The sequence below is a fragment of the Coptis chinensis genome, chromosome 9, assembly GCF_015680905.1.
Source record: "Coptis chinensis isolate HL-2020 chromosome 9, ASM1568090v1, whole genome shotgun sequence".
Lineage (NCBI taxonomy): Eukaryota > Viridiplantae > Streptophyta > Magnoliopsida > Ranunculales > Ranunculaceae > Coptis > Coptis chinensis.
Window position 1 is genome coordinate 33,500,482 of NC_141464.1, and position 5,258 is coordinate 33,505,739.

A 5,258-nucleotide genomic window follows, 5' to 3' on the forward strand; every position below is an offset into this window, starting at 1 on the left:
ATGATTTTTCTTTGCATTAATCGATCTTGAGTTGGGATACTATTTGAGAAAAGTTGCCAAGTGGTAAACGAATGTCTTGGCAGCACACACCTTCCCCAAACCATCTTGTGCCATTTTTTCTTTTCTCTTATCTGGGTTAATGCATCATAGGCACTATGAGATGTGAATTGGCCACTCTGATGTGCTGTCCAAACAATCATATCTGATGGAAGATGATTATTGATCTCCACTGTCCTAATAGCCTCTTTCAGAGAATGTGACTGTAAATAGTGTACTTCCCCATTCCACGACCCATTTTCAATGATTGCGCTAAGTTTTGTATTCATAGGGAAAGTCCACTCTTCTTTGGCTTCTTCATCTTCTATCAGTGGTGATCGAGAACACCATATATCATGCCATAATAAGATATCATTCCCATTTGCAATGGTATATCTTATGAATTTTTTGGCAATAGCTCTTGTATTCAGAATACTTCGCCATGTCCACGAGCAGTCTTGTGTCACCTTCATAGACCAAAAGTAATTTTTCTTGATGTGTTGCTTCCACGTCCAATCCACTTATATAGTATCTTCCTTTGTCACCAGTTTGAAGATCAGTCTACAATAAGCCCCTATATTCCATCTGTGCAAGTTCATAAATCCTAACCCTCCTTCGTCTTTTAGCTGACTTACAGTCCTCTAGCTAGCTTGGTGATAGCTTTTCTGAATAGAATTTCTAGACCATAAGAACTTAGCACAGATTCTTTCAACTTGCTTGAGCACCGTCTTGGTAATATGAAAGTTCTGGCCCAATAAGTGTGAAAAGATAATAGCACTATACTATGTTAATACATGCATAATAATCAAATCATCTAAAAATAAACTTGCATGCAATGAACTATACTATGAAATGCAATGGTAGGTCCGTTTATGAAACTTTTGGAATAGCGTTCCTAAATAGGTCCTCACAAATGTGTCAAGACAAAAATACTCTGATTTTTCTACTCAGGTTTCGCTCACTCCAGTGTGTAGTGGGCCCACTTTCCCTCTCAATCTCAATGACATCCAAGGGAGCCGAGGTCGATCAAACATATTTGCCACTTATTATCACACCAACCTATTCCTAATTGAGCTAAATGTCTTTTTTTTTTATAGGCTTTTCAATTTGGGCAAGCCTGTTTTTAAAGAGATTAGTAACTCAATAATATGTAGCAGGGTTCGAACCTCAGACCTCTGGTATCATCACCCAAAGGTTTTACCAACTAAGCTAGAATGCACTTACTTAAAGGTCTTTATTACACTACTACAGAAAAGCTCATATACCACTGTTATATACAGTGGTAAAACGCCTTTAGCCACTATTTTCAAACCGTGGTAACAACCACCATGACAAATACTTCTAATAGAACCGTGGTAAAAAGTACCTATTATATACCACGATTTTAGCTAAAACAGTGGTATTAGGATTTTCGAACCGTGGTTAATAGTCTTTACAGTTTTCTCTATCCGAGGTGAACCGTGGGTAATAGTGATGTTATATATGACGGTTGGATAAAAACCGTGGTTTATAGACATTTAAAAAATAAATAAATAAAAGCCCCTAATTATTCGATTTTCATCATATTCAACCCTGGAACCTACAACCTGTCCATTTTCACCATATCCACATTGGATTTAAAAACACATTGCTCAAATAAACAATTCATAGTCCAACAAACAAAAGAAATAAATTTAGACATTGAATTCCTAAAGGAAGTTTGAACTTGTTCCATCCGGCCAAAACATCAATATAATAATGACCAACTTGTTCCATCTAAGACATCAAAACAATGGTGAGATCGACCATGTACCGAATCTTAACTGGAAAGGGTCAAAACCTAGCTAAGACACAACGCTTGGCTTGAACGCTCCATTATGCTGGATGAATCTAAGAATTTCAAGTCAAACAACATCAAGTTCCTCTTGTGTGTATGTATCTTTAAGGCTTAGATTTGTCATCTACACGATCAAAGGTCAAAAGGTAATATAATAACTAAATAATTAATGAAGAGTAACACAAAACAGAGAATGCTTATGTATGACAATTTCTACTTTATTTTCAAAAGAATTATGTGAACAAACTTCCATTATTTCTCTCATGAACTTCATTATGTAATACCCACACTCTTTACTTCCCGGATGCTCAGGTGTGCCCAATGCTAGAATTAAGATGTCCTTACTTCCTTCAGTAACTACCTTCCTCTCCTCCACTTCCTTAGTCAGCACATCCTTCAATTAATTTTTGAAGTAAACAAGGATTTAGCAAGTCCAAATCACAACAATTAGCATTCATGTCTAACATTAAAACATAAATAATAAATGATTAGAAAACTTACAATCTTTTCAACCACTCTTTCCATAGCAACTTCAATGTATTTTCCTTTTCTTGAGTAAGCTCTTTTCCATATTGAAGACCTTCGTTTTTTTTCATTGAAAGCTGGTCCCAACTCTTTTTTCTATTCTTACAAAATAATCACGCAAACGACATGGTTAATACGATGCATATCTTGCAAACTCTTGGTTGGAGGTTTATCATACCCAAACAAATTAACAAAGTGCCTACGTGTATGTATATAAATGTCGAGACAGACAATGTACTCACCAATTGTTCTCTAATATCAACATATCCCATCTTGCCTGCCCTGTGGTTATATATTTTACACCTATTCACACCACACAACTATTTATACATTATATAGTTTATTTATAAATAGTTTATTTACCATTAATCATAAACACTATAGCATCAAGATAAAATCTTCCATCTATATGTCTGCATAGAGTACACACTTACTCAATTGGTGGAGGCCACGAGTGAAAGTGGATTATATTGGAAAACCTCCTGCCTACAGATCGGTCAGATTGGTTTACATTAGATAACAGTCGTGACCAATTTTTTTAATTCCTTTTAGTAAAAGGGTGGATTGACACCAATCGGTTTTATATTCTGAAGCAAGAGATTTTCAAGTCAGCATCAATTCATGGTTCTAGTGATGCTACATGACAAACACTTTCCCGAGGATCAAATTAATTCAAGTTGCTACTGAAGTTGATCTTAGAAGTTGACCAACCAATAGTTTCTAAACAGTGAATGCTTATTAATCTAATTCTAGACATGAGTAGAAGTTTCCAATCCTAATATTACTGAAATAGTTCAACCTTATACATGGAATTAGACAAAATACAATAAACGGAAGATATATGTATGACAAACCTGCAGAGTGGTTACAAGAACAACAAAGCCATTGTTTAAGTAATGATAGCTATACAGCTTCAGATAATTTTCCCCCTTTAAAACCCTCTTCAATAGAGAATCATGAACTCGATTCAGATAAGAGCCCTGACCTGATTTGGAAATGTTCCTGTTTCTTAAGAAAATGCAAAGCAAGTGTCTCAGAAAACAAACCAAACTCCACAAAGTTTTGGAAATTGAGTATTGATGACCTAAGATTCATGTATTTCTAACACATTAAAATTGCCACTAGAAAAAAGAAGTTAACTAATTCTACAAACTTAGAAACCTCATAATACGTAAACGAATTAAAACCAATGCTTGAATGTCTATTTGAAAACAAAAAGTATGTAAGTCAAATTCTCACACTTACACACAGCATGAATGAGTACATTTATCCCCACATACAAATTTGTAATTTATCTTATTTTTGCTTTTTCATACGCATTAAGGGAACTGATTAATGAAAAAGACCATTTTTCAGTAATTGCATTGACAATTAAATAAGGTCAAAATACTTGACAAATAAAATGGAAAAAGTGCCTCTCCTAGTGCTTGTATGGAAAGAGCCTCTAAAATGCCCTCCTGAAAATCCCTCGGCAACTTATTCCTAGGAACGTAAATTTCAATTTCAATCATCAACTGGAAAGGAAGCTAAGGTACTACATAAACTGAAAGGCTCAACAAACATACTTAATATCTGGTGGAAGACAAATCAGTATATCCCGAAAGTAGAACTCCAAGTATCCTGCTGCCTTAATTAACAAATCAATAGCATCCTTCTTGGAATCCAACATATAACACAAATTCAGTATTAATATGTATACTAAACACAAACCCTCCGATTCAGTCCTCTCGCTTGCATCCATGGGATTATTAGGAAAAAGCAATGAGTTAGCCTCTAATAGTGATAGAATTGCCATCATATATACAACACATATCACTTCAAGCCATGAGCTTGCTATACATGTTTCCTGTTTGTGAAATTCAAATTCTAAAATCCAATGACAGATCAATTTGAAACAATATGATTGACTATACTATGACCTATCTATCTGGTCTTTTAAAGTTCTTACTTGTTGTGTGTCTTGTAAGTTCTTCCATCTGAATTCCACCTTGTCCTCAATACTATATACTATTCAATCACAAAACAGCATAAACATAAGAAATGTTCTTTTATGAAGTAAGGCATGAAGCTAAGGTGATTTCTCAAACCTTTTTTGGTTAATCCAAGGACAACAGGCAAGTATCTTTCAAGAGCTCCATTCAGTTGAGTATAAGCGAGATCCACTGCAAGCAAGTTAGCCTTAAAGTTCCTCGAATATTTGAAAAGAAAGATTTATTCAGTTGTAATAAGGACATACCAGTATCTTCTGCAAGTAACGAAATTTGACTCCTAAGTGTCGATAGCTTATCAACAAGATCTTGAGGAATAATTCCTTTGAGACCTCTTTGAAGATCAGTATCAACCAGAATTCTCATTGTCGGAACAAACACTATGACTTCGGGTATAACTAATTTTTTCTTCCTTCCTTCCTACATTGTAGATTTTCTTCAAAACAGAAGAAGTGCAGCCCATCCTTGCCGACAGGGTAATACTTAGATGTATTAACTAAATTTCTTGTTCAACAAATCATAGTAACGTGCATCTGTTTTGAAGCAGCAAACATCCTAATTCCTCTCCAAACTGGGGTATGCCATCCTAATTACACAGTTTTTTTTGTTTAAAAAGTTAGTGTTTAGGAACCAAAACTATGATTTAGGAACCAGAACCATCATTTTTTCTACGTTCCACGGTTAGAAAGGTTCCCAACACTCACTGTGGGGACAATCTGTTCTTCTCATTATCAAATTATCAAACTAAGCTTGGCTAAAAGTCAAGACATTACACTAGGCCACTATATAGGCAATCAACATGCCACTATAGGCCATCACCAGGTCATTACCTAGCTGTTACATTCCATCACCAAGAGACAGGGATGAGTACAGGCCTTGGGGAGTTGTGGATT

General features: G+C 35.3%; 1 pseudogene; it reads right to left on the reverse strand.

Annotated features, from left to right (window-relative positions):
* Positions 1-1,919: 1,919 nt before the first annotated feature.
* LOC147475638 (uncharacterized) lies at positions 1,920-4,828 on the reverse strand (annotated as a pseudogene).
* Between the last annotated feature and the right edge of the window lie 430 nt (positions 4,829-5,258).